This window comes from Adiantum capillus-veneris, chromosome 17 (genome assembly GCF_014529385.1).
Source record: "Adiantum capillus-veneris isolate H3 chromosome 17, ASM1452938v2, whole genome shotgun sequence".
NCBI lineage: Eukaryota > Viridiplantae > Streptophyta > Polypodiopsida > Polypodiales > Pteridaceae > Adiantum > Adiantum capillus-veneris.
This window is the reverse complement of record NC_140947.1, coordinates 79,888,945-79,908,146: the sequence shown is the minus strand read 5'-3', so window position 1 is coordinate 79,908,146 and position 19,202 is coordinate 79,888,945. Positions and strand designations below refer to the sequence as shown.

Genomic DNA, 19,202 nt, shown 5'->3' with positions numbered 1-19,202 from the left:
ACTTGCATTAAATTTCATGGCGCGACAGTTCCTTCAAGAGATTATCAATCCTCCTCAAGTTGCAAAAGGAAGAAATTCATGACTCTTCTATGACTGTTGCAAGAGTTGCAAGATATGTAAAACATGTAAATCGCAAGAAGGTTGCATCCTAGACACTATGTTGCAACGTCCATAGCCAATCTTCATGAGTCACTTGCACTAGAATAGCTAGTCATATCGACTTTGTGCATTGCACATATCCAGGATGTACTTTTTTTCATTAACTTGAGTTGTAATATGATTGTACTCGTTCACGTTCCACTCCTGCTCTCAAGGGCAGGCCTCGTGATTTTATCGCTTGTTTCTTCTATATGTGCTCTTTTCTAAGTGATTTGCCTTCGCTTCAATTCAAAAAGGTAAGAGCCTCTCCCATCGAGAGCACATGGCGGGCTGGAGGGGCTCACTCTTATCATGCGCTTTACACTAGTCACGTATACCTAGGTACCTACGTGCGATGGGGTTCGTCACAGAACCCGTTCTTTGCACGAGAGCTGAGGACGAGAGAGAGAGAGAGAGAGGGAGAGGAGAGAGATACTACCATGGGGTGGCTGTTTGGAAAGTCTGCTTCTCCTTCGAGGTCATCGGGCTTCTCGTCGTCGTCCACTGCAGAGGAGGTAACCCATGGCATCGATGCTTCTCACCTCACCGCCATCGTTACAGGTCGGGCCACTGCCTTAGCCGCATTTTGCACTAATCTCCTGCACAGTTTTCTCATTAAGCATTTCGCATCCTTCTGTTTCGTCCATTTCAGGAGCAAGCAGTGGGGTGGGAGCCGAAACTGCTCGTGTACTTGCCATGCGTGGCGCACAGGTTGTGATGGCAGTTAGGTCTGTCTCCTCTGGTGAGGCAGTCAAGCAAAGCACTCTTCAAGAGACCAGCAATGCCCGGGTGCATGTGCTACAGCTCAATCTCAGCTCCATGGCTTCTGTCCGAAAATTCGCAAGCGAGTTCCAAGCGTTGAACCTACATCTCAACATCTTGATGTGAGTGCATGATTCACAAAAATACCTCTTTTTGCCTGGGGCAGCAGCTGCTGATGATTGTTTGCTCTGTGAGTAGCAACAATGCAGGAGTCATGGCTTGTCCATTTGAGCTCTCTGCAGATGGCATTGAGCTACAATTTGCTACCAACCACATTGGTATGTCCTGTATTTGGTGCCGCAGGCAGCTCGAAAGTGAATTTTGTTCAACATAATGGAGATGTCTTTTTGATTTCTTCTTGTTTGGCTTTGACTGCCAAGCTTCCATGCAGGACACTTTCTTCTCACAGAGCTTGTCTTGGACAACATGAAGCGAACTGCCCAGGAGAGCGGCATTGAAGGGAGGATCGTAATCTTGTCATCTGATGGACACTTTTACTCCTACAAAGGGGGGTATTCGGTTTGACAGTCTAAACAATAAATCAGGGTCTTTCTCTCACATTTCTTGGCAGATTTGTTCCAAAACATTGATGGTAACTGCTTCTTGGAAATGTTATATCGACTTGAAGCTCTTGTGCTGTCTATCACAGGTATAACTCGTGGCTTGCATATGGACAATCAAAGCTTGCAAACGTATTGCATGCCAAGGAGCTCACAAGAAGATTCCAGGTACTTGTAGCAAAAGCCAGGTTTGTGATGCCGTTACAGGAACATTAGGAATTGCTTGTGATTTGCTGTATTGTGACCTTATTGGTGTGCTCGTTTGCTATATTCAATGCAGGAGGAAGGTGTCTGCATAATTGCAAATGCTTTGCATCCTGGTGTCATTATGACTGGTCTTCAAAAGCATTCTATACTTGCAGGTAAGAGAATTTTTTTGTATCCTTGGATATGTCCTGAGTAATTATTTTGTATTTTGTTGAGTGTCAACAAAAAGCCTCTCATTTATGCTTGCAATAGGTGGCAGACTTTTGGGTCGTTCTTCATACTGCTTTTTCTCGAGCAAAGGGTTAGTTTGGGGAAGGTGGCAAGGGTTTGCTTGGCAAGATTGGTTATGTAGTTTTGGTTTTTGAGAGACACAAAGCATAGTGCAATGCGATGTATCTAGAGAAGGCAATAAATCCTAATGATTAAAACTGTTTCTATTTCTTTTTCTTCAATTTCTACTGACAGCTTGGCAAAGAAAAACAAATGGGGGACCGGTAGAGTGGTGAAACACATAGAAATCCAAAAGGCGGAGACATTTTACTGAGCCAATACTGACTCTGATGGATGAAAGTGGGACTGAATGGGATTGGACAACCCTGTCCTACCCATAAATGGCAACAACTCATACTGAGTGTATCAACACCATTTCTGTCGTCACCCTCAATTCATCACTATATGGGGTTGATGAAGACCCATTGAGGGTAGCGACAAAAATGGTGGGCTCCCTCTACCTTCTAGGATGAATGGGGCATGAATGCGCACCCAACCTAATGAAACTTCAGTGAAGAGCTTTCAGAACTGTGTTTGCGATGCTGAGCGCTGATGGTATGCATTGCCAATTCAATGTCTTAATTTGCCTTGCTGAGCTGCTGAAGACAACGGAGGGGGGGCTGAGTATTTGTTCATTTTTGACTGCAGGAAAAGTGGCACCTTTCCTTGTTCCTTTCATCATGAAAACCATTCCTCAGGTTAATGTCCGTTCTCTGAGAGAGAGAGAGAGAGAGAGAGAGAGAGAGAGAGATTAATATTATTGCAATTGATGGTAAACCAGGGGACAGCAACACAATGTCTTTTGGCATTGCATCCTTTTGTTAAAGGTGTAAGTGGGAAGTATTTTGTGAACTGTAATGAATCAACGCCTAGTGGAAATGAGAATAACCCAGAGTTAGCTAAGACCTTATGGGAGGTTAGCCAAAAAATAATCTCAGGAAATTGAGAATCTTAAGAGCCGAAGGATGTTTCGAATCACAGCGGCAGGTCTTCATTGAGCGTGGCTATGGCCCATGTCGCTTTCATGTCAAAGGACCAGCTTTGTGCATCGGATAAGGTAACTAACAATCTAGGTAGCTTGTTCCCCCGGGCTTTTGTATATGCCCATCATTCTAGGGCAAGCCTTATCTTTGTAATAGCACACTCAGCAATACTATTACTTATGTTGTGTGCCCTTGAGCTTCTTCTTCATCTTCTCCAAGAGTGTGATACAAAGAGAGTGCATACACCGCCTACCAAAGCAGTTTAGTTGCTAGGTGTTCAAAATCAACGATGCTTTGCAATGCCCAAATTAGGAGTTTTTCAACATTGCCATGCAATGCACAAACTCTGATTTTGTAGCTACATGGCAAGCATATCATTGCCACACTAACCTAATTTCAGCGTTGGGTAAATAGACTTGCTCTGTGAAGCTTGCATTTGCAGACTTCAAGTTCCGAAGAGCGGTGTTGAGCAAAGATCTGGGCATACTACTTTGTCGAATCACACCTTATAAAGCAGCTCATTAATTATCAACCTAAATAAGCACTGCCCCTTTTGGCCTAGTAATCTCTCTCTCTCTCTCTCTCTCTCTCTCTCTCTCTCTAGCATTATCACTAAACTTGGCAATCTGGGTCCAAAGGACGCTAATAGATCATCATCATCATCATCTCTCTCCCCCTCTCTACAGCATAATCACTAAAAGTGGCAATCTTCTCTTACAATATCTTTACCTTGATTATGTAATAACAATTTGAAGAATGCAGCAAAGCTAGCTATGCCATGTGGCGAGAATTAAGTGGATCTTAAAATAGGAGAGTTTGTAAAATAAAAAACGCATGGTAAAACGCAGACAAAAATAACGAAAAACGCAATGGCGCAAGAAGATCAAAGCACTGGGCCGCAGCACATCATGAAAATGAGATGGAAGCGCAAAGAGATATTGAGAGAGAGAGAGAGAGAGAGAGAGAGAGAGAGAGAGAGAGAGAGCTGCGTTGTGCACTAAAACGCAGAATAAAGAGAGAGGTTATTGGCACTGCCTTGGCTAACATGCTTTGATCGTGGCAGGAAGCTCTGGACTGTTTTCACAAAAAGTGCTTGGCACTGCCTTGGTTAACATGTATGACAAATGTGGTGTACTTCATGAAGCACAAAAAGTGCTAGACGAGCTTCCTCTCCAGAATGTCATCTCTTGGATTGCTTTGATTGCGGGATATGCTCTGGACTGTTTTCACAAAAGAGAGAGAGGTTATTGGCACTGCCTTGGCTAACATGCTTTGATCGCGGCAGGAAGCTCTGGACTGTTTTCACAAAAAGTTTTCACAAAAAGTGCTTGGCACTGCCTTGGCTAACATGTATGACAAATGTGGTGTACTTCATGAAGCACAAAAAGTGCTAGACGAGCTTCCTCTCCAGAATGTCATCTCTTGGATTGCTTTGATTGTGGGATATGCTCTGGACTGTTTTCACAAAAGAGAGAGGTTATTGGCACTACCTTGGCTAACATGCTTTGATCGCGGCAGGAAGCTCTGGACTGTTTTCACAAAAAGTGCTTGGCACTGCCTTGGCTAACATGTATGACAAATGTGGTGTACTTCATGAAGCACAAAAAGTACTAGACGAGCTTCCTCTCCAGAATGTCATCTCTTGGATTGCTTTGATTGCGGGATATGCTCTGGACTGTTTTCACAAAAGAGAGAGAGGTTATTGGCACTGCCTTGGCTAACATGCTTTGATCGTGGCAGGAAGCTCTAAACTGTTTTCACAAAAAGTGCTTGGCACTGCCTTGGCTAACATGTATGACAAATGTGGTGTACTTCATGAAGCACAAAAAGTACTAGACGAGCTTCCTCTCTAGAATGTCATCTCTTGGATTGCTTTGATTGCGGGATATGCTCTGGATTGTTTTCACAAAAGAGAGAGAGGTTATTGGCACTGCCTTGGCTAACATGCTTTGATCGTGGCAGGAAGCTCTAAACTGTTTTCACAAAAAGTGCTTGGCACTGCCTTGGCTAACATGTATGACAAATGTGGTGTACTTTATGAAGCACGAAAAGTGCTAGACGAGCTTCCTCTCCAAAATGTCATCTCTTGGAATGCTTTGATTGCGGGATATGCTCAATAGTGGCTGGGCCAGGAAGCTCTGGACTGTTTTCACAAAAAGTGCTTGACGAGCTTCCTCTTCGGAATGTCGTCTCTTGGAATGCTTTGATCATGGGATATTGCCCAATAGCGGCAGGGCCAGGAAACTTTGGGCTTTTCAGCACATGCAAAGAGAAGGAAGGTCTCCAAATGCATTCAACTATGCTTGTATCTTGAAGGCATGTGGCGTTATGCAAGATGCTGATATGGGCTTCCTGTCCAGAATGTCATCTCTTGGAATGCTTTGATCGCGGGATATGCTCAATAGTGGCAGGGCACGAAGCTCTAGATTGTTTTTACAAAAAGTGCTTGACGAGCTTCCTCTCTGGAATGTCGTCTCTTGGAATGCTTTGATAGCGGGATATTGCCCAATAACGGTAGGGCCAGGAAACTTTGGGCTATTTTCAGCACATGCAAAGAGAAGGAAGCTCTCCAAATGCATTCATCTACACTTGTAGCTTGAAGGCATGTGGCGTTATGCAAGATGCTGATATGGGCAAAAGAATTGACATTGTTGGAAAAAACAGTGTACTTGGCACTGCCTTGGCATGTATGCAGAAAGCACAAAAAGTGCTTGAGGAGCTTATTGTTCGGAGTGGCATCTCTTGGAATGCACTGATTGCAGGATACGCACAATAGGAGCGCCACGGCTAGAAAGCTTTAGGCTGTTTTTAGCGGTTGCAAAGTGAGGGCTTCTGTCCATATGCAATCACCTATGCATGCATCTTAAAGGCATGTGGCTCTACCCAAGATGCTGATATGGGCTTAAATATTTTCTATGATATTGTTAACCAAGGGTTGTTGCAAAAATTGTTGTGCTTGGCAATTCCTTGCTCCACACACATCCGTTTTCTCTTGAAACGTCGCCAAGCAAGCAACAGTAAAGGCTACACAAGCAAAAATAAAGAGTAACGAGATGAATCTTCCTTTTGTGAGCTCACTCAAAGACTGTGCTAACGAGAAGGTTTTGTACCAAGGCAGTAGCAGTTATGTTGATATTTGTGATAGTGGGTTGGTTACTTGAAAAGAATGCATACTTGGGAAAGTTGTTGGTCAATATGTATGTCAAGTGCGGTGCACCGCACAAAAAATCTTTGACGATGTTACTATGCGAGATGTCATCTTGTGGAATGCACTGATTGCAGGGTATGCCCAACTGAGACAAGGCTAGGAAGTTGTGGGCTGTTTTCAGCTGATGCATAGTGAGGGCCTGCTGTCTCCAGATGCAATCACCTACACGTGCATTTGAAAGGCAGGCGCATTGTGGCTCTACGCAAGATGCTGATATGCACACAAATATTCACGATGATATTGTTAGTCAGAGGCTACTGAAAACCGATGTGCTCGGCACTGCCTTGGTCAATGTGTATGCCAAATGTGGTGCACTTGAGAAAGCATAAATAGTGCTTGAGGGGCTTTTTGTTTGAAACAGCGTCTCTTGGAATGCACTGCTGTTTCAAAAAACTTTCGTGATTTGCTATGCCTTGCTTGATATGTATGCTGAATGTGGGACACTTCAAAAAGCACAAAAAGTGCTTGAGGAGCTTTTTATCCGGATTGTTTTCTCTTGGAGTGCATTGATTGAGGGATGCGTGTAACAAGAGCAGGCCAAAAAGCTCAAGGCTATTTTCAATGGATGCAAAGCAAGAGCTTCTCTCTAGATGTAATCACATACGCATGCATCTTGACCTTCTGTATCAAGGCACTAGGATTGATGCTGATATTCGCGATAGTGGGTAACTTGAAAAGAATGCATACTTGGAAAAATGTTGGTCAGTATGTATGTCAAGTGTTGCTAGTGCGCAACAAGTCTTTGATGTGCTTACTGTATGGGACGTAGTCTTGTGGAACGCACTGATTGTAGGATATGCTCAGCAGAGATGCAATCACCTATGCATGGAGGCATGTGGCTCTACCCAAGATGTTGATATGGGCTTAAATATTTGCTTTGATATTGTTAGCAAAGGGTTCTTGCAAAATTTGTTGTGCTTGGCAATGCCTTGCTCCACACACATCCATTTTCTCTCGCAACACCCCCAAGCAAGCAACAATAAAGGTTAGACAAGCAAAATTCAAGAGCAAGAGAACTAGTCTTTCTTTTGTTAGCTCACTTAAAGACTGTGCTAAGGAGAAGGTTTTGTACCAAGGCAATAGCATTCATGCTGATATTTGAGATAGTGAGTTACTTGAAAAAAATGCATACTTGGGGAAAATGTTGGTCAGTAAGTATGTCAAGTGCGGTGCACCTATCAAGTCTTTGGCAAGGTTACTGTGCAAGATTTCATCTTGTGGAATGCACTGATTGCAAGATAAGCCTAGATAGGGCTAGGAAGGTGTGGGTTGTTTTCGGCTGGTGGGTAGCAAGGGCCTATCCCCATACGCAATCACCTACGCATGCATCTTAAAGGCATGCGCATTGTGGCTCTACGCAAGATGCTGATATAGACACAAAAATTCACAATGATATTGTTAGTCTAAGGTTGCTGAAAAGAGATGTGCTAATCTGTTTTCAGCAGATGCGAAGCGAGGGCTCTCTCCAAATGCAATCACCTACGTATGAATTAATGTGGCTCTACACAAGATGCTAATGCAAGGCGAGGGCCTCTGTCCATATGCAATCACCTACGCATGCATCTTGAAGGCATGCGACTCTATGCAAGATGTTGATATGGGCTTAAAAATCTACTCTGATACTATTACTGAGGGGCTGTTGCAAAAGATTGTTGTGCTTGGCAACGCCTTGGTCGATATGTATGCCAAATGTGGTGCATTTTGTAAAGCACACAAAGCTCTTGAGGACCTTTTGTCCAGAATGTCGTGCATTGATTGCGGGATATGCACAACAGAAGCAGGGCCAGAGAGCTCCAGGTTGATTCCAACGACCAATGCATAGCAAGGACTTCTCTCCAGGTGCAATCATATACGCGTGCATCTAGAAGGCACGTGGCTCTATGCAAGATACTGATATGGGCATGAAAATTCTTGCTCATATTGTTAGTCAAGGGTTGTTGAAAAAGGGTATCGTGCACAATGCCTTGTTTGACGTGTTTGCTAAATGTGGTGCCCTTAAGAGAGCACAAAAAGTGCTCAAGGAGCTTTTTTTCCAGAGTTTGGACACTTCGAATGCACTGATTGAAGGATTTGCCACACAGGGTAGGGCCAAAAAACTCCAGTCTGTTTTCAGCAGATGCGAAGCGAGGGCCTCTTTCCAGATGCAATCAGCTACGTATGCATCTTGAAAGCATGTGGCTCTATGCAAGATGCTGATGTGGGCACAAAAAAATCACAATTGTATTGTTAGTTAAAGGCTATTGAAAAATGATGTCATACTTTGCACTGCCTTGGTCGATATGTATGCCAATCACTGATTGCAAGATATGCACCACAAGAGCAGGGCCAAAAAGCTCTAGGCTATGTTCAGTGGATGCAAAGTGAGGGCCTTTGTCCAGATGAAATCACCTACGCGTGCATCTTGAAGGCATGTGGCTCTATGCACGATGCTAATATGGACTTCAAAATTCACTGTGATATGGTTAGTCTCGGGTTGTTGCAAAAAACTATCGTGCTTCGCAATGCCTTTGTTGATATGTAGGCCAAATCTGTTGTACTTTAGGGAGCACAGAAAGTACTTGAGGACATTTATGTCTGGAATGTCGTCTCTTGGAGTGCATTGATTACGGGATATGTGCAACATGAGCAAGACCAAAAATCTCTAGGTTGTTTTTAGCGGATGCAAAGTGATGGCCTCTCTCCTGATGCACTCACATACGCGTGCATCTTGAAGGCATGTGGCTCTACACAAGATGCTGATATGTGCATAAAAATTCACACTGATATTGTTATTCGGGAAATGTTGAAAAAGATGTCATTCTTGGGAATGCCTAGGTTGACATGTTTGCTAAATGTGGTGCACTTAGAAATTCACTTCTGATATTGTTAGTCCGAGGGTTGTTGCAAAAAATGTCATGCTTCGCATGCCTTGCACGATATGTATGCCAAATGTGGTGCACTTCAGAAAGCACAAAAAGTGCTTGAGGAGCTTCTTGTTCGGAACATCATCTCTTGGAGTGTATCGATTGTGGGAAATGCACAAGAGGAGTAGGGCATAAATCTTTAGGTTGTTTTTAGTCGATGCAAATCGAGGGCCTCTCTCCTGATGCAATCACGTACGCGTGCATCTTGAAACCATGTGGTGCAGTTTAGAGAGCACCAAAACTTCTCGAAAAGCTTCCCATCCGGAGCTAGAATGCACCGATTGCAAGATTTGGCCCAAAGGGGTACTTTTCGGTGGACACGAAACGATGGCCTCTCTCCTGATTGCAGGATTTTCTCCACAAGGGCAACCAGGGACCATCTGGAAGATTCAACCTACCCTAAGACCGCGGACATCAAAAGTAATGTAGGTTTTGGTATGCATGATAGAAAAAGTGAATGTGAGAGTCAACATGTTGGCAAAAGTCGAGCAACACATAATGGTGGGAAGGTGATGCAGCAACGCAAGAGAGGTCTGACAGCCGATCCATCCAGCATTGTGCTTCATGCAGACGACGAATAGCAAAGGTACACTCATATTTTGTGTTTTGATTTCCTCTATGTGATGTCAAAGTTCTTAGATTACATCATGTATACAATAAAGCAATGAATTTATATCATTTTTGTTGAAAAGATTTCAGATGAAGGTGACAACAACTTGTTATGCCCAACAAAGGGACACACGGACAATACAACAAGACATGGCAATGTAGAATGATACATGTCTTTATTAAACATTGGTAATGAGTTCTTCCTTGTACAATTATGATATTCTACAATAAAAAGTCCCTCTAACACCGAAGGAGAAGCATAAGTCCCCCTTCAACACTGGAGGGGATACAAGTGGCGGGGGAAGGGCACATTCCTTACGGTATCTTTATAAATGTGGAGAACTGTGCCAGCTCCACACCATACATACGTGTGGTTTTTTTTTTGGCACAAGCATTGCAAATGCACAAAATGCATCTTGCTCCGTTTTTATTATAATGTGGAAATTTTTACATCCATACTTTTTTTAATGCAAAATCTCATTTGTGATGCGAGGTCGTAGAGCTTATGGCGAAATCTTTGAGGAAAGATGCTATGGAGCCTTCATCGAAAGCTATGCCATGCAGTAAAATCCACACTACTATCAATTTTTTACTTCTTACCATATACATAGTGAAGCAATCAAGGCAAACTAGTTGTGGCGTTACGATGAGACTGTGATGCTCATGCTAGTTACACATCGGTGTAACCAACGTTGGGCACGCTCGCGTGGACTCCAACTGGCGAATGCGGATCTGTCGAGCAAAAGGACCAGCGCCCAAAAACAAGGACAACCAAACTCCCCTGTCCGTTGTTGAGGTTCTCAAGCATCTGACTCAACCAATAGGCTGAGAAAGCTTTGTTGAAAAGCCAATGGTTTATTTAATTTTTATTTCAAACTGGGCAGGTTGGTGTGTAAAGCACGCCCGCCCACCGCCAAACTTGGGTGAGCGCCTACCCAGTAGTGTGTAAACGCCCTCATTATTGGAGCTTGTTGAGACAAGAAATATAGTCATCTTGGCACATGTGAGCTAGTGAATCCCATTTTACCTTTGCTTTGTTTGTGAGATTCCTAAAATTAAGGAATAACTTTTAAAGGAATAATATTTTAAAGAAATACCTTTAAATTACCTTTAAAATGTAATACCTTTAAAAGATAATTTAAAGGTATTTTAAAGGAATACCTTTGAAAGGTAATTTAAAGGTATTCTTTAGATTTTAGGATTATTTTTTAAAGGAATACAATACCTTTAAAAGATAATTCAAAGGTATTTTAAAGGAATACCTTTGAAAGATAATTTAAAGGTATTCTTTAGTTTTAGGAATACCTTTAAATTACCTTTTAAAGGCTTTCTTTTAAATTATCTTTTAAAGAAATAATTTAAAGGTATTCCTAACTAAGGAATATCTTTAAATTATCTTTTAAAAGAATACCTCTAAATTATTCCTTTAAAAGGTGATTTAAAGGTATTCCTTAGGAATATCTTTAAATTACCTTTAAAAAGTAATACCTTTAAAAGATAATTCAAAGGCAGTTTAAAAGAATACCTTTAAAAGGTAATTTAAAGGTATTCTTTAGTTAGAATACTTTTAAATTATCTTTTAAAGGAATACTTTTAAAAGGTAATTTAAAGGTATACCTTAATAAAAAGAATACCTTTAAAAGGTAAACCTTTAAAAGATAATTTAAAGGTATACCTCAAGAAAAAGAATACCTTTAAAAGGTAGTTAAAAGATATTCCTAACTAAGGAATACCTTTAAATTACCTTCTAAAAGAATAACCTTTTAAAGGTATTCCTTTAAAAGGTATTTTTAATGGCTTCAAAAAAATTTAAAAGGTGCTCCTTATTCAAAGATTTCACTCAAAAACAAAAAAATCCATACGCTAATCTATAGCACGTAACGACAGGCAATGACGAAGCACATAGATTTATAATAATATTACTTAAGAAATATGAATACAACATTGCGCGAGAGAGAGAGAGAGAGAGAGAGAGAGAGAGGAAGGAAAATGCTTAAGAGAACTTAGAAGAAAATGCTAAAAGAAAAATGAAAGAGCAAAGAAACACCCATCTATATGAAGTCTTTTGACTTTTCATCTTCGTTTGTCTTTTGACTTTCCACCTTCATTCTTCTTTTGACTTCTTGAACTCACCCTTCACTTATGCACTTAATATGTTTTGAAGGAATTTTTATTTTTTTAAGATTGGGGAGACCTAAAATGCATGATAACTCATAGCAAATTTTTGCTAGAATTTCTACCAAAAATCAATATAACAATGCGCACAAAAAATGTTCACACTACCATGAAAATGTTTCAATAAAGTTTTTGTAATACTTTGGCATATACTCAAAATCTAAGAGCCAAATACTTCCAAAGAAATTATGGTTATTGAGAAATAAGCACACAAAATCAATACAAAATTTGAGCATCACTAAGTTAGCACGGTTGAATGAGCAACTCCCGCTAGCGAATTGCGAGAGACCATAAATGGCATGTGAGAGCGCTTATGAGGGTAGTCAAGGGCATGCATCCATAATTCTACAAACTCACTTTATATTGACTGCCACAAATCGCTAACCAACGTTCAGTCCTACACTCACATCATGGTCTTCTTGTTTAATTATTACCACTGGTTATGATAGTTTAAAATAGTGGTTCATTTCATTTGTTTCCTTAAAACTTTCCTTAAAGCAATACGTACAAACAATACCTAAGCATTCTTTCAGAAGCAAACATGACCAACTACGTTAGAAACTAATACTAATTTGACTCGTCCATATACATGGGTGGAAGAAGACATCACCCAACCATAAAAAAATGGAGGTCCATACACTCAACCAAATGCCCATACAACTGGCTAGCACTTGAGATCAAATAGAAAAAGATCCTAATATATACACACGAGAATATGTACAATGGTCGTCCTAGTGCTACTGCTATAGTCTATTAGGGTGGCAAAGGTCACTGATAGTTGTATAACTATGACCACTCTTTTCATGGAGAAGAATTCTCCAAGAATCACATAAAATTCTTTACACAATGTCTTCACTATTGTAAAGCATTTCTTTACTAAATAAATCAGGATATTTTAAACATATCTTTCCTAAAATAAAGCATATGCACATGTTTCGTGAGCATTCACCATTTACTTTCTTGTCCCTCCCCCTTCCTCCCCCTTTTTCCCTTCTAGCTAGAGTCGTCCTCATTTGGTTGGAAGGTTATAGCCAATAGAAATTTCCAAGTTGAATAAGGACATGAGGGTAAGATGTGGCTCTTGTTGAAAGCTTGTGTACTAAGATCAATAGCTTGTGTGCTTGTTAAAAGCTAAGGTGCACTAATACTGGTTTGCTTATAACTTAATCAATAGAGACTACCACCCTAAAATTCATGTTTAATGGTTCAAAGCAAGAATCCTCTAGTACATGCTTGAGATAAAGAAACCACTGCCATCCATCAGGGATAGAGGATGTTCAAAAAACTTAGAAGAAGATTGGGGAGGTAGGCACATCAAGGAAAAGGGATGGAAAAAGACATCCATAAAAGAGGCCAACAAAAGGAAAAGACACCAAGTCGCCCCTTGCAAATAAGGCAAGATTGAAATAAAGAGACAGGAAACTGCCAATGAAAGAGATAGGAGAGGAAGAGGCAAGGAGGAGGGATCCAAAGAAAGAAACAAAGGTAGAGGCAAAGGGGAGGAAGAGAGGAAAAACAAAGGAAGAGAAGAAGGAGCATGTCACTCCAAGAAAGAGTTTAAAAGGGAGACAATCAACCCCTAAAAAAGCCCCACAACATATTCACAAGAAGAAAGATCCCTATGACATAAAACAAAAATTACAATTTTAAAAACAAAGTTTTTTATGTAAGCCATGCAATATCCATTTTGTGAAGCAAACATTTTGATACAAAAACGAGTACCAATTAAGTAAAATCTCCCATTTTAAAGTCTTTCATTTCTTAGGGAATACAAGTGTTTTCATTTGAGCCACACAAACCCTCATGTAGCTCTCAATACAATCCTTCAATTTTATCACCAATTTCAAATAGCAATTGAGTCTACCTTGTGTCTCCAATACAATCTTCTTTTTTTTAATAGCAACATGTCTTGACCTAAAGCATACTCTATGCTATTTTCTAAGCTTACACCTCTAGGACCTAAAAGTCTGTCAACCATGGTGGACTCTCTTGAGATAGGATGAAATCCTAGATACTGATTCCTCCTCTTCCTTCTATTCGTCTTCTTCCTCTTTGTTCCACTTTTCTACCCATTACCTTTCTTCTCTTCTTTCACCTTTCTCTTTTTTTTGTGTGCAAAACTCACAATTGTGAGTAAATTATATTGAGCAACCGAAAAATTACAAGGTTTTGTCATGCTCATGTTAAGCCATGACAACATCTAAGAATCATAATTACAATGGTTATTAGGGCAGCCACTCCTATCGTCGATGGCCAAGGTTTGCCCCCGTCTCAGGTATTCTATCTGCTGTCAACAAGGCATAAGTAATCCTAAACCAATCCTCCGAATGATGCTTGCGCCCGAGTGCCCATATTAGCAGTTTGCTTTCCTGTATAATTTCTTTCACCTTCCTCTTATTAATAGGTCGTGAGGAAGAGGAGCCTTCATCCTTCATCATATTCCTATAGCTAATGCCCATTTCAATTAGTGACTTTGGAGTACAAGATTGACCTATTTTTAAACCAACTTTCTTACCATTTAATAAACCAACACATATTTATTTTAATAGTCCCAATACAATGAATGACAAAAACTAGAGATTTAAACTATTGAAATTTCTAGAGTACCAAACCATAAGATGAAAAGTAAAAGCATGACTACAACTCACCAAAAAATCCCGTTCACCTTTAGAAAGTGACACTTACTCAAGGTCATTTTAAAAAGAACTACCATTTTAGAAATCCATTTTTTGAGAAGAAAATAAGAATCCCATAATGTAGGCCCTCATTTCATTGGTTGAGCTCTCTCTCTCTCTCTCTCTCTCCACATTAAAAGACAAAACACTGACCTCAAATTTCCCTAAATGCTTCCATCCAAGAATCAATCCAACCCACCATTAGAAGTAATGATTGAAGGTTTTAGTCGTGTAATTAAAAATTACTAGGTTAGATTTCTTTATACATTGCAAGCTACATACCTTTGTTCTAATGTAGTAGAAAGGGAGTAGAGTTTAGCAAATGGATCCCTTTAGATAAAAGTACCCCCAAAATTTGGGATATTTTTGGGGCAATGTCGGGCCCCAAGCTAGTCATTATGCCCCACATGCCCATCGAACCAACCTACTTACTCTCCAAGCTAACCTTATCAATGTTTCTTTAGATTGCGTTCATAATCATGTTATTAACATGACCAAGACCATGTTATTCTCCACATCAATTAACAATTTAAAAGTTCAATGACTGCCACACATGGCACTTCCATTGCCACCAAAAGAGCCTGTCCCATACAACTCCGAGAACAAAAAACCTGTCGAAGCTAGAGAGAAGAAGAGAGCCTACCGTCGTAGTAAGGGCGGAGCCAAAAACTCCATCACCAACGAGATTCCAGCAATGCAATTGCACTCCGGGGGAGTCACGACAGAGTGGCAGATCGATCAGACCGCCAACCAAAGTCAGCCAAACTCGAAAATCCATGCATACAGGCTATTGAGGTGAGCTATACACCTTTTGGGTCGCGACACAAACACCGAAGACTGCCACCGGACAGTAGAATACTGCCACCATCCCACCTTCCGTCGCCAGCTTCGAGCCCCATCCACAAAGCCACATCGGACAGGCCAAGCATCATGCATACCATCTTCCACCTGAGATACCAGCACCCATGTCGACATCTGAAACGCCCCTAGCAACCGGGCAACATACACGAGTAACCGAAACATCACCGCTCGCAGCAAGTCCTTCCAAACTAGGGTGGCGCTTCGCCCACCGAAAGGGGGCAGGCTGCCTCCAAGCTTGATGGCCAAAAAAACGTCCAGACCTGACCTTACCCACTTCGCCCGGTTGGGCGGGATAGTCGAGAGAGCCAGCCCAAGCTCTCACCTGTACCTGGGCCACGCCACCCCTCCCTAGCAAACTCTACACCTGCAAATCGTGCATATCTTTGTGCATGCAACCCAAAGGACCTCTAGACGATGCACCATTGGGCCCCCCAACCCTCATGCAAGCGCTGCAACTGCCCTTCGACCCGTACGCACAGAGCAGAGGAAGGCAAACGCGGAAACAACGTACGTTTCACTTTGAGACTGATAAACTTAATCTAGCTATTATAAATCAAATTATTACCAAGCACAGTTTGTTGGTTGGTTTTGCGATGGTGTGAAGGAAGGGCTTGTTTTTTGGTTGCATATATTGTGTCTCCTCTTTTACTTGTTGCTTGATAGGACATAAATGGGTTAAGTGGGGCTATAATTTTGCACCTGTAAGGCTCAAAGAGAGAACACACACACTTTTTTTTGTAAATTGGATTTGATTAATTTACAAGTGGGAAACCTCAAACCGAGGAAAACCCACATCAAAGAAGAGGTAAAAAAAACGGAGCTTTATGACATTCTAAGGGCTAAAAAAAGTAAAAAATAAATCCTATATGCATCAAAAGTAATATCCCTAGCCTCATAAAAGAAATGCAACGCTTGGCCAAGTGAGAGTTTAAAATAGGGAAACAGGGCAACGTCAATGCTTTGAAACATCAAGAAGTTGCGATAGTGCATGATGGCCCACATACCCTAAAATTTGACCCAAGCAAAAAGGATTGCAAATTGAGGCTATGGAGACTTAAGCGTCCCAAAAAGCCAAAATTGTATATGAAAAGTGGCGAAAGGAAAACGGAACTGAAGAGCAACCGACACCTCTCGAAAGAAGGATTGGGAGCAACGAAAATCCCACAATAAGTGTGGCACATTCTCCTCCGTTGCATGACATTTGAAACAACAAGAAAGCGCAATATGTCGTGTATGAAATGTGCTGCCCATAGGTAAAACACCCACCAAACAATGCCACAAGAAAATATGTTCCTTCAAAGGGAGATGGCACTACCAAATGGCAGACAATGTGCACCTCCATCAAAGGAACGATTGGAGAGTGATCACAACTGATTACCATGACGCACAATCCACACATCAGATTGCAAGAGAGCGTAGACACTATCAGTTGAAATGCATTCCAAGCTAACATTGGCAAGATTCCAATCGGAACAACAAGAGTCTTCATTCAAAGAGGAATATGTGAGATCAGCAAGCATGCCGGGGATTTCTTGCCAAAGAGGAGAATAATGAGGCCCCAATCCAAAAAGAGACCTCGCAGCAGAGAACGAAAGAGCATGACCGGTGTCATCTACTATCTGATGCACCTAGCAAATCCCTTTTTGAGAACGAAAATATTCTTGACCAGGAGAGCGCTGGACCAAATTAAAAGAGAAAGCCTTGCTCCAATGCTGCAGGCTCTCCAACCGGAGGGAATTGCTAAGAGAAAATTGCCAGCCATTCCATTCCAAATGCAATGTGACAGCCTTCCAATCAACGATGAGAGAAGAAGTATAGGGACATCCGGGAATGTGCCCTTCAAGCTTACCAAAAATGACCTCCCAATAGGTTGGCTGCCAATGACCAAAGGACGGAGTGACAATTTGCACACACAACTGCGATACCATAAGCGACCAAGGTTGTCGTTGTGCAACCAAGATCGACAATAGGGTAGCTTTCCAGGCCAAAACATGACTACACAAGTCCAAAATCCTCAACCTGCCAAGGCGCTTGGGAGAACACAACTTGTCCATAGATAAGAGTTGGAGACCCTTCCTCTGAGCTAAGGTGTGCCAAAAATGCTCCAAAATAGTAGACAACAAGGGAATGCAAGCATGACCAAGAGCATGATAATAGAGGCAAGTAAAAATACACATAAGCCATAAGAATGCACTGGGAAATCTTGAGTCGTACATGCAAAGGCCAAGTGGACAATGTCCAATAATTTAACTTGGAGTACAAACGTTGAGCAACCGATCCGTGTTCTGTGAAGCTGACGCATACCAAGCGAGGGGATAACCCAAATGACGAACTATGACGTGTGGAGGGACAATCTCCCTTGGCCACAACAGCTTATGCCAATCATATTCAATCAAAGGGGGCAACTTAGATTTACGAAATTAACTTTGAGGCTTGCCGCCAATCCAAACAAGCGAAGAGCATGCATAATTTGTTCCACATCATCATAGTGGCTACAATGCATAAACAAACAATCGTCCGCATGAGCCTGAAAGCAAAGTGTTGCCCAGATGATATACCAGGCCATGCAATCTACCAGTAGAAGTCAGAACATCCAAAAACATAAGCAAAGGGTGAGTGGCGATTGCATAAATCAAAGCGAGGAGAGGACACCCTTGCTTGATAGACCGTCACAAAGGCGAAGAGTCCGTGACAAAGCCATCCAAGAAACCTGCCGCAGTACTATGTGCATATAAGAAAAACACTACATGAGAAAGCCTAGGCCGAAATCCCAACTGATGCATGGTGTCCGAAATGTAATCACAAAGAACAATATCAAAGGCCTTTTCAATGTCAACCTGCATGACCAATGGACTATGCATGTATTTTTTTTAGTGATGGGGGAGTGCTCATGTAAAGCAATGGTCACTTGAAAATATTACCATTAATTAATTCATAATGACATACATGTTAATGTTTAATTCAAATGTATATTTTCAAATTATTTGGCTATAATGCATGCCTCATGTGCCATAGGCCAAGATTGAGCTCATGGAAGTCATATGCGCTGAGGAGAATGATTTTTGAAGGCCACCAAAGTTTTTTCCCAAGTCTCACGAGTGCATGAGCGCTTTCTTGGACATGAGCCTTCGTGCATAGCCACGAGGGAGCGCCTAGAGTAGCAATGCCTAGTAGTTTGCATCGGATTTCAAGTTTTCTATTGCACTCTCAACATACGACATGGTCTTTTCACCTTTTCCTCACAATACTTGTGTTATACTATTGGTCATTGAGGAATACTTAGGCTGCGAGCGTGGTCTCCCTTGGTCACATAAAAGCAATCATTATTCACACACGATATTCATGTTTTGCAATAAGAATCAAACTTGATAGGAAAGATTTACGTGGCTATCTCCTTCTTTGGCAATATTTTCCAACCTTTTCATAATTCCTTGAGGAAGGGGCAAAGACACTGGGTGTCTTTGCCTTCCCCCTACCACAAGTTCTCCCTTGCACAAGGCCAAGCAAAGCAGAGGTCCCTTTCTCGGGCTCCCTTCCCTTTTCTTTGCCTAATTGCTTTCGCTTGCTACTACTAATAGAGTCTCGGTTGATTCCCTTTCCATTAAAATACAATGATGTTTCAGCTTGCTAAGTCTCATGAGTTCGAGGTAGAGCTGCACCACATGGCATGCCCTAGAAGCTTGAATACGAGTTCTCAATTGGAAACCCATGGATCATAGAGAATATCTCCCCATGGCCTTTCACCTTCAAAAGAGTTTTTTTCCCTCAATGCCCAAGAATCCATCCAATGCATTATTTTTTATGTTTTAGGAATTGAACCTACTAACACCATACAAAATCTTAATAAGTAT

At 41.5% G+C, this 19,202-nt stretch overlaps 1 pseudogene across 1 annotated transcript; it reads left to right on the top strand.

The window, feature by feature from the left end:
* Positions 1-422: 422 nt before the first annotated feature.
* Positions 423-3,970, top strand: LOC147437551 (short-chain dehydrogenase TIC 32, chloroplastic-like; annotated as a pseudogene). The gene is made up of 10 exons (XR_015184889.1): positions 423-699; positions 791-1,022; positions 1,099-1,178; positions 1,292-1,446; positions 1,550-1,628; positions 1,741-1,822; positions 2,586-2,635; positions 2,719-2,831; positions 2,919-2,994; positions 3,335-3,970. The product of XR_015184889.1 is annotated as a short-chain dehydrogenase TIC 32, chloroplastic-like (transcript).
* The last annotated feature ends 15,232 nt before the right edge of the window (positions 3,971-19,202 follow it).